Source organism: Sturnira hondurensis, unplaced genomic scaffold, assembly GCF_014824575.4.
Source record: "Sturnira hondurensis isolate 20B ecotype Veracruz unplaced genomic scaffold, ASM1482457v3 Scaffold0001221, whole genome shotgun sequence".
In the NCBI taxonomy this organism is placed as follows: domain Eukaryota; kingdom Metazoa; phylum Chordata; class Mammalia; order Chiroptera; family Phyllostomidae; genus Sturnira; species Sturnira hondurensis.
In genome coordinates this window covers 7734481-7743438 of record NW_028073852.1, presented here as the reverse complement: position 1 = coordinate 7743438, position 8958 = coordinate 7734481, and positions in this window count along the sequence as shown.

Below are 8958 nucleotides of genomic sequence, written 5' to 3'. Positions count from 1 at the left end.
CAGTCCTACAACATTGTGAACTTGCCCTCTGGAGGGGCTGCTGCAGACAGCTCTGAGGGTTGTTTGTTACCTATGGGGCCAGGGGCAAGGGAAACAAGACGAGGCTGAAAATGGACTCTGTTTGCCGATCCACACCCGTGGCATGGGGTTGTGTCTATTTGGAGGTAGGGGCGTCTCCATTCTTACAAAGGCTTCCCTGCCTTCCAGAGAGGCTGGACCTCGAGATACACCTACCTGCAGCACGTGAGAATGTCCGTCTCTGTTTTGTCTCCATTACTAGGTACTATCACCTTAGAAAATCTTTAACAGTCTCTTATCTGGTCTCCTTGGCTCCAGGCTTTCCCCATGCACTTGCTATCTACTCCCAGATTTATCTTCCCCTGGAGCTCAAGGACTTGTCGCGACCTATGACCATCTCTTACAAATAAGTTACATCCCTCACTTGGTGTCTGGGGCCCCTCAGGATCTGGCGCTGCCCTATGCTCCCAGCCTAGTTTCTCATTACATTACCAATCTTTTGCCTAAGCCAACCACGTGCTTGTGCGGTTCTCCGCCCTCAAATTCCTTTCTTCCTTTCTGCTCACGCCTGAAGCCATGGCTCAGGTCCCAACTCCGGCAGAAACATTCCTTGGCCACCCAAGCCTACCCTCTCTCTTATCACCTCTGCATTCCTTCAGTTCAGTGGTTCTCAGATTGGGATCACCTGGGGAGCTTTGGAAAATACCAATGTTGCCCTGGCTGTGTGGCTCAGTTGTTGGAGTGTCACCCCCCCCCCCCCCCCCCCCCATATGCCAAAAGGTTGCAGGTTTGATTCCCGGTCAGGGCAGGTGCCTACTGTTTCCATCCCTGATCAGAGCTTGAACGGGAGGCAACTGAGGCAGCCAATCAATGTTTCTGTCTCTCCTTCTTTCTGGTGAGGATTTTAAACCAACAAAAACAAAACCCCAAGACCAATGCGGATCCCTCTCCACAGACGTTCTGATTTAATCTGGGTGCCATGCTGGGCACTGGGACGTTCAGACGCCAGGTGCTTCTGATGGGCAGCCAGGCTCCAGAACCCGCCGTTGAATCACTGGGACTTGCCTCCTTGCGTGTGGGAGAGCTGGCTGGGGGAGCTTTAAAACCCAGATTCCCTGGCTGCACCCCTGGAGGCTCTGATACCCGAATAGTTTAAAAAGTTTCCCAGGTGATTCTGATGTTCATTCAGCTTCATTGAGGTCCACTGTGCTACACTTATATTTTTTGACAGTTCCTGTGGGGCCAGGTACACAGTGGGTACTTAATAATGTCTATTATTTTCATACATTGACTGATTCAGGAGAAATAGAATGACATTAACGTGTACAAGAGATGTGACAGCCGTAATGTGCTGTGCAAGCATAAAAGTTTATTATGGAGCTTATCACCTTTTTAAAGTTCAAGTGTATCTGTGCAGTTTTGAGGTAGGGCTCTGCCTGCTGCTGGCGAGTGCTCAGGAACCATTTTTTGAGCATGTACATGGAAGGGAGCCCTTTATAACACTGTGGTGCTGCCCAGTAGTCAGTTTCAGCCTTGGCACGGGGGCTTGCCAGTGTCCTAGACTGTGGCAATGCAGTTTGGTTTGGACAATGGGCCTGGAATAACTAAATTACTGAAGCTTGTCTTTTTAGTTCAGAGGCAAAACCTGTATAGAAAACCCACTTCTTTGCTTTTTTCCTCCCTCTCCACTCCTTCCTCTCCCCTGCCACCCCAGGTCACCAGGTGCAAATGCTGCTTTGGCCCCTGCCAGAACAAAAGGACCCCCCCCCCCTTTCTTTAGAGCAGGGATTCTGCAAAGCAAGGCAAGATTGAGATGCGGTTGTGGGTTGGGGGGGGTTGAAGTGGGGGCCGAGAGGAGCGTGCAAAGGGCACTGAAGTCAGCCCAAAGAATGATCCAACTCCCAGTCACTCGTTTTTTTCCCTCCTGCCTCTTGCCAATTACAGAAGCAACACGTGTTCCCCGTGGATGATGTGGGGAAAAAGCCCGTCAGAGACTCCCAGACCCACCTGACCGCCCGTAGTTCCACCACCCAGAGAGACCCACCGCTATGTGAATTTGTTTCATTCTTACATATATGCATAACAAAAGTGGTATTATGCGGTGGTCTGATTTAAAACCATATTTACTGATCTTGAGAGAGAGAGAGAGAGATGAAGGGATAGAGAGACGATGAGAGAGAAACATTGATTTGTGGACCCCACACCTTGGTAGCTCTAAATGAACTACCAGTCTGGGGCCGGGGGCCTGATTTTTTATCTTCACTTAACAATATATCATAAACATTCGCCTCCGTCAGGAAATACTCTTTTATAGCAGGGGTTGCCAAAATTTTTCTATTGAGGTTAGGATAGCAAACATTTTAAGTTTTGCAGGCCACGAAGTCTGTTGCAAGGGCACTGCAGCAAGAGAACAGCCATGGACAACACGTAAACAGATGAGCACGGCTGTGTCCCAGTAAAACTTGATTTGCAAAAGCAGGAGTCGTGTCCCTCTAGCCAGTGGGTGTGGTTTGCCAGCTCCTGTTCTGTAGCATTATTTCCGAAGAACTTCCTAGGTTCTCATTGCATGTCTACAAAGTTTATTTTCTTCTCTTGAACATTAAGTCATCTCCACTTAAAAATATTACCGATATTACTGCAACTAATTTCTGTACACCCTCTCCCTCCCCCTTGGGATAAATGCCCAGGAGTGTGAACGCTGGGGCCTGGGATTTGCCTGATGTTTAGGCTTTGTGACACAAGCTGCCCGGTGCCTCTTTCTCGAAATCTTGCCAACATTGGATATTATAATTTCTTTTAATCTTTGCCAATTTGACAGGGTTTTTTTTGTTGTTGGTTTGTTTATTTTTTTTCAGGTCATGGCATAGAGACACTGGTTTTACCAGTCCTCTGTCTCCAGGGCCGTGGGCGTTAGACATACTGTGAATCTGCAAAAAGGGGCAGTTAGTTAACAGATAACTTGCTCTGGGCTGTGACTTGAGATCCCTGCTCACAGGTAAGGACGCAGTGGAGAGTAAGGTGGGAAGATGGCTGTAACTCTCAAGTTCAATGTCCTTTCTCCCAACCTCCAATCTGAAAGGGAGGAATATTTTGGAATTTATACAGAAACATCTTGGTGATTTTGCCTGGGTAAACAAACCCTCATTTTAAGCCCCGGTCCCTGGGTGATGTCCTGTCCAGTCCCACAGGAGGTGGTGCCTTTGTGTGGCTTCCAGCCTCTGCTGGCTCTTTAGGAGTGCGACTGGGGAAAAGGGGCAAAAAAGGCGATTTAAGTTGCTGCCATCGATTCCCAGGATGAATGGCTAAGTGAAGACGCTGATGAACAATTTGCATGTAAGAGGCGGTTTGGGAGTTCGGTGAATAGTCCATGATTGCAGATAAACACCCCCTGCCATGCTGTCCCCCGCAGCCCCCCCTCCTGCTGGGGAGGGAGTTTTCTCCCTGGGCAGAAAAGCTGTTTTCCTTTTCCTCCACTCTCTGGTGCTTTTATGCTAATGCTTGGGGAGCTAGACGAGAAAACTGGATTTACAGGAAGTTCAGTTGGTTCCTCTGGGAAGAAGGAAGAGCCGCTTTCAATTGAGGTTCCTCTACTTTTGAATAAATTGGGTAAGCAGTGGCTGCAGACACCCTTCTCCAGTCCCCAAAGGTCCCTTGAGTGTGCTCTGTGGCTGCCATCCTGGTTGCAATGCACATTCTGGGGCTCTAACCTCAGAGCCAAGGCAGGCCAGAATCCTTACCAAGCACCCCGGGTGATGTTATGAGGAGATCTTATGAGGTCCTCTATGAGGCAGTGGGTTCTAAACCTGGGTGAGCCTGTTCATCACCTGGAGGGGGTTAAAACCATAGATTCCCAGGCCCCAGTCCCAGGAGGCTCTGATTCCTTGGGTCAGGAATCCTTGAGTGGGAAGGGGGAAGGATTCTCTCAAGGGATTTTGGGAAGCAGCCAGGTCTGGGGATCACTGCCCTCAGGAGTTGATCAGAGGTGAAACACCGAGAAGCCCCCTCCTGATTCTACAGAACTTGGAGCAGAGAAGCAGGGAAGGAGGTCGAGAGCTGGGATACCCGGCCCCTTACTTGGAGCCAGATAGGCGTTAATTACAGAGCTCAGAGGCCCTTTGAATCAGCCCCGCATTGGCTCCTCGGTGGGAACAGCATCCTGCAAGCTGATTTCTGCACTGAGTCTGTCGGGGCAGGCTTGGGGAGAGGGCCGGTTGGAGGGGCACTGGGCTAAACTAAGCAAGCTGAAAATGTCCTTCTAAATTTGATGAGCTCTGTGAACTTGGGCTACTTTCCCTCGCCCCCTCTGAGCGGGCTGCTGATGTGTAAAATGAAGATAATAGTTACCACTCTAGACATTAGGTACAATTTATTAATGTGATGAGAAATAGAAATAATTAACGGCACCAGGAAAATGCCTGAAATCACAGGAACGCAAATTTAATCCAACTTGAAATACCACCATTTCACATACATAAATGAGTGAGCGAGAACCCTTAATGCCTGTCGAGTTGCAGGGAAATGGATGCACTCAGGGAAGGTCGGGAACCATCGTAAACTGGCATTTCCCGCTGAGAAAATGGCATGGAACTTCTTGCCAAGAGTCATGAAGATGTCCACGCCCATTGACTCAATAATCTCATTTCTGGGAATTATCTGAATAATTAAAACAGAAGCAGAGTCATGTGCATAAAAATACAGGATGGGGCAAAAGTAGGTTTACAGTTGTTCATGTGCAAAATAATACAATCATTAGTAAATAATAATAAAAGAATAAACTCTGTTTTGCCTGCTCACAACTGCATGTACTGTGGCATCACTGATGAGGCAAACAACCAAAAAACAACAAACCTGGCAATGAGCTGAATGCTGAACACTTGGGAGATTGTTTAAAACGAAAGTAGGTCTATGGAATGGAAGGCTGTGCAGACATTTGAAAGAGTGTTCATCCCGAAGGCTCTGTAGCAATATGGGGCACATTTAGGACCAGTAAGTGGAAATAGCATGCTTTTAAAAAATATATTTTATTTACTTATTTTTAGAGAGAAGGGAAGAAGAAAGAGGAAGAGGAACATCGATGTGGGTTGCCTCTTGTCCTCCCCCTACTGGGGGCCTGGTTTGCAACCCAGGCATGTGCCCTGCACGGAAATCGAACCAGTGACCCTTTGGTTTGAAGCTGGCGCTCAATCCTTTGAGCCACACCAGCCAGGGCAGAGCCCTGGTGGCAGGCATGCTTTTTGGCTGTAAGCCTGTACACTGTGAGAGCGTGTGTAGACAGGGACCGGGGGTAACTGGCAAAAGGGTAGGTATGCAGGTGGCAGGATGATACGTGCTTTTCTCTTTTTCAAAATTAAAAAAAATTTACTCTTTCATTTTTGGGGGGAATAGATATGACTAATTCCTAAACTGTGAAAACTGTGGTATGCTCGTGAAAGCTTGCTGGAGGTGACGCTACCAGGTATGACTCATCATTTTGTCCCCATCACCCCAGGTAGATAAGACTGCACACCCTCTTCATTCAATGCGCACCCAGATCCCGGGGAGCGAGCATGCAGTGAGCTCTCTGGGCACCTTCAGGCCCTAGGCACAGAGCATGTCCTGCTCTTGTGGATTGAACGTGTCCAGGGTCCTGGGCCATTCGGTCTCCCACACGTATTAGGTCTCATGGGGCTCACAAAACAGAGAGGCAGACGCCTTGAGGGGGTGTTGGCTTATCCCAGTGGTTCTCAGCTGAGGGTGGGGCCCTCCCTGGGGGACAGTTTGATGGTGGCAGTGATTGGCGGGTCTACTACTCCTGACCTTTAGTAAGTGGGGCTGAGAGAGTCCTGTGCACATGATCTGACCGGCCGTGCCCTGGTTGAGAAACACTGACCTAGTCCGCGCCCCAGTCAGGGCCCCTGCATAGAGGCATACAGTTTGCCCACCGCACAACGCTTGAAAGCATCGTCCTCATGGTGGTTAAAATGCTGATTCTGAACCCAAATTGCCTGAGTTCAAATGCCAGTTGGAAGACCTTGAATGTGCTGTTTATCTTCTGTGTACTTCAGTTTCCTCATTTGTAAAACAGGAATAGTAATGGTAATGTATTTCATCATAATAATAAGAAGGAGGGAAGAATAACCTCGTAGGGTTTTTCTTAGGATTAAATAAGTTAATATCTGTAGAATTATTTTTTTAGTGGCATAGAACATTTTATTTCATTAAAAATTAATTAGAAACATACTTTTTAACTCAAATTTCTCAGTCTCCAAGTGATCCAGAGCAGGTATTTTTTAACCTATTTGGGTATCTACATATAACTACTAAAAGAATTTACTGCTAAATTATTAGTTTGAGAGAAGAGAACAGACTCAAAGTTAGAATCAGGTACCTTGGGAACAAGGAACAGTGCAATTTTCTAGGTGTGTGAGCATGTACAAGTCATTTAATCTGAGTAGAATTTAGCCCAGTGCCTGGAACATGGTAAGTGTTCCATTCATGTTAGAGGATTATTACTCTCTGGGATCTAACTTCTTCATTCACTAGGGTGGCGCCCCAGTTTCTACTCCCTGAACTTGGCCATATACGCTCTGATTCTGGCTCTCCCTGAGGCTTAACTTTTCCTAGTTCTACCTGTAATCTTACAAACTCCCTTTCTTAAGCTTAATTGAATGGGTTTTTGTAATCTGTAACTAAAAGTCTTAATAACTAAGGGGGAAAAAAGACACACCTGTGTGGAATAGCCGTGGATAAAACAAAAGAGCTTTCAATTAAGCGTGAGATTGCTTGGTCTAGAAAGCCCATAAATGTTACAGACAATCCCTGATTATACCTGAATGAAATTTTGATTCAAAACACAAGTCACTAAGCAAACAGACTGCTGCTAGCTTGGCTCTCCTTCTGGGTTCTAAGAAAACAGGCCAGACAATCAGGCCACAGACTGAACGGTTGAGGGAAAGTGACCCTCTCTCAAGACCGACAGCAACTGAGGTTCTGTCCCTAGCCCCTCATGCCTTTGTTTAGCAGGGGGTCCTCTTTGAATACGTGAATGTCCCTGGGAAGGGTAGCTGGGAAAGCCTGCAACACACCACTGTGAATGTGTTTATTAAGTGGCTTCCTCCTGCCTCCCCTACTTTCCAGCCCCACCCACCAATGGGGGCAGCAATGGAGCCTGAGGGGCATGGAGGAGGCGAGTGTGGCAGAAGGGATTGTCCTTCAATCGTTGATGGTCTTGTCAACCCCACGTTTAGGGAGAGAGCAATGGGCTTTAAGGAACTGGAAAGAGTGTTTTGATTTGTTTCTGTCCAGCATGGTGAACCGCGGGAATGACTACATTTGTTCTCGTTGCCGAGGACCAATCTGGTCTGACTGCTCTGAGGTGCAGGAGGGGAGGGGGCTGGCTTTTGGCTTCCTGGAATTGCCGGTCATCACCCATTTGCTAAGCCAGTGGTTCAAAGTTTTGCTGTAATTAGAATCATCTCGGAAGCTTTAAAAACTCTCAGTACTTACTCAGTTTGCACCCAGGTCAATTAAATCAGAATGTCTGGCGGGGGTTTCCCAGGCATCAGAAGGCTGTTAAGACCCCCAGGTGGTTCTGATGAGTAGCTGTCCTGAGCATTTACAGTGTGAGGCACCTTCTGTGACCAAACAGGTGAGAACCTGGTTCCTGCCCTCCAGACACAGGCTTACTTTTTTTTAAAATATTTTATTTATTTATCTTTAGAGGGGAAGAGAAGGAGAGAGGAAGAGAAACATCAATGTATGGTTGCTTCTCGTGCATCCCCTGCTGGGAAGTGGCCCCTGCCAGGAACTGGCTTGCAACCCAGGCATGTGCCCTGACTGGGAATTGAACCGTGATTGTTTGGTTCACAGGCCCACGCTCAATCCACTGAGCCACACCAGCCAGGGCCTTTTTTTTTTTTTTAATGCCGAGAGTGTGTTTATTAAAGCTGGGAACAGTGAAACAAGGAAGGACTTGGGATAGAAGAAGCAAAGGGAAAGAGCCTAGGGGCGGCTTTGGCCCACCAGAAGTAAGAGAAAAGGGGCCTTGGGGACAGGTTCAGGGGATGAGCCCAGGACGAGCTGTAGGTAGCTGCAAGTCTCGTAGGGACCCCTAGAATTTGGGGGAGAAAAAGCACACCTGAGAAAGGAAGAGGGAAGAATGGCATGGGCCTGCTCCTGGGAGGGAGAACGCACAGTGCTTAATTTATTTTTCTCTGTTTTTTGTTGATATGATTCCTATACCATAAAATCCACCTGTTTAAAGTACATAATTCGGTGGTTTTTAGTATATTCCCACTGTAGTATAAACATCATCACCGTCAGCTGATGGACACTTGGGGGTTTCCACTTTTTGGTTTTCGTGAATAATGCTGCTACGAATGCTTGTGGACAAATTTTTATGTGTGTGGATGTATGCTTTCATTCTCTCGGCATGTATCTCAGACTGAAGTTACTAAATCCTATGGGAACTCTATGTTTAACTTTTGGAGGGACTGCCAGACTGTTTTCCAAAGTTACATTGTGACATTCCTGCCAGTAATGTATGAGGATTCTAATTTCTCTACATCCTTGCCAATCAGCGAAAGCTCCCTGGAGGTGGTGTCCTCTGAGCTGAGCCTCAAGGACTGGAAGGACTTCTAGACGTTGAGATGGGGGCGGTGATGAGCTGGAAGTTTGTCTTTGGAACTGTGTACTTGGCCCTTAGGTTTTCTCTCTCTCTTCCTTGTTCTGCCCCTTCCCCTCTTGGGTTGGTGCTCTCACTTCACACAGTCTCTTTCTTTCCTTTCCCTCCCTCTCCCCCTTTTCCTTCTTGCCCAGTGGGGGCCTGCATTGGCCCCTCTGGTGTCCTTGGCCTTGTGAGGTCACTTCCCGCTGGGTTATGACCCGCTGCTCTGAAGCTGCGGGACCCCCTTCGGTCCCTCAGTGGGGATGCTGCGCCCCACTCCGAAAGGGAGCAGGATG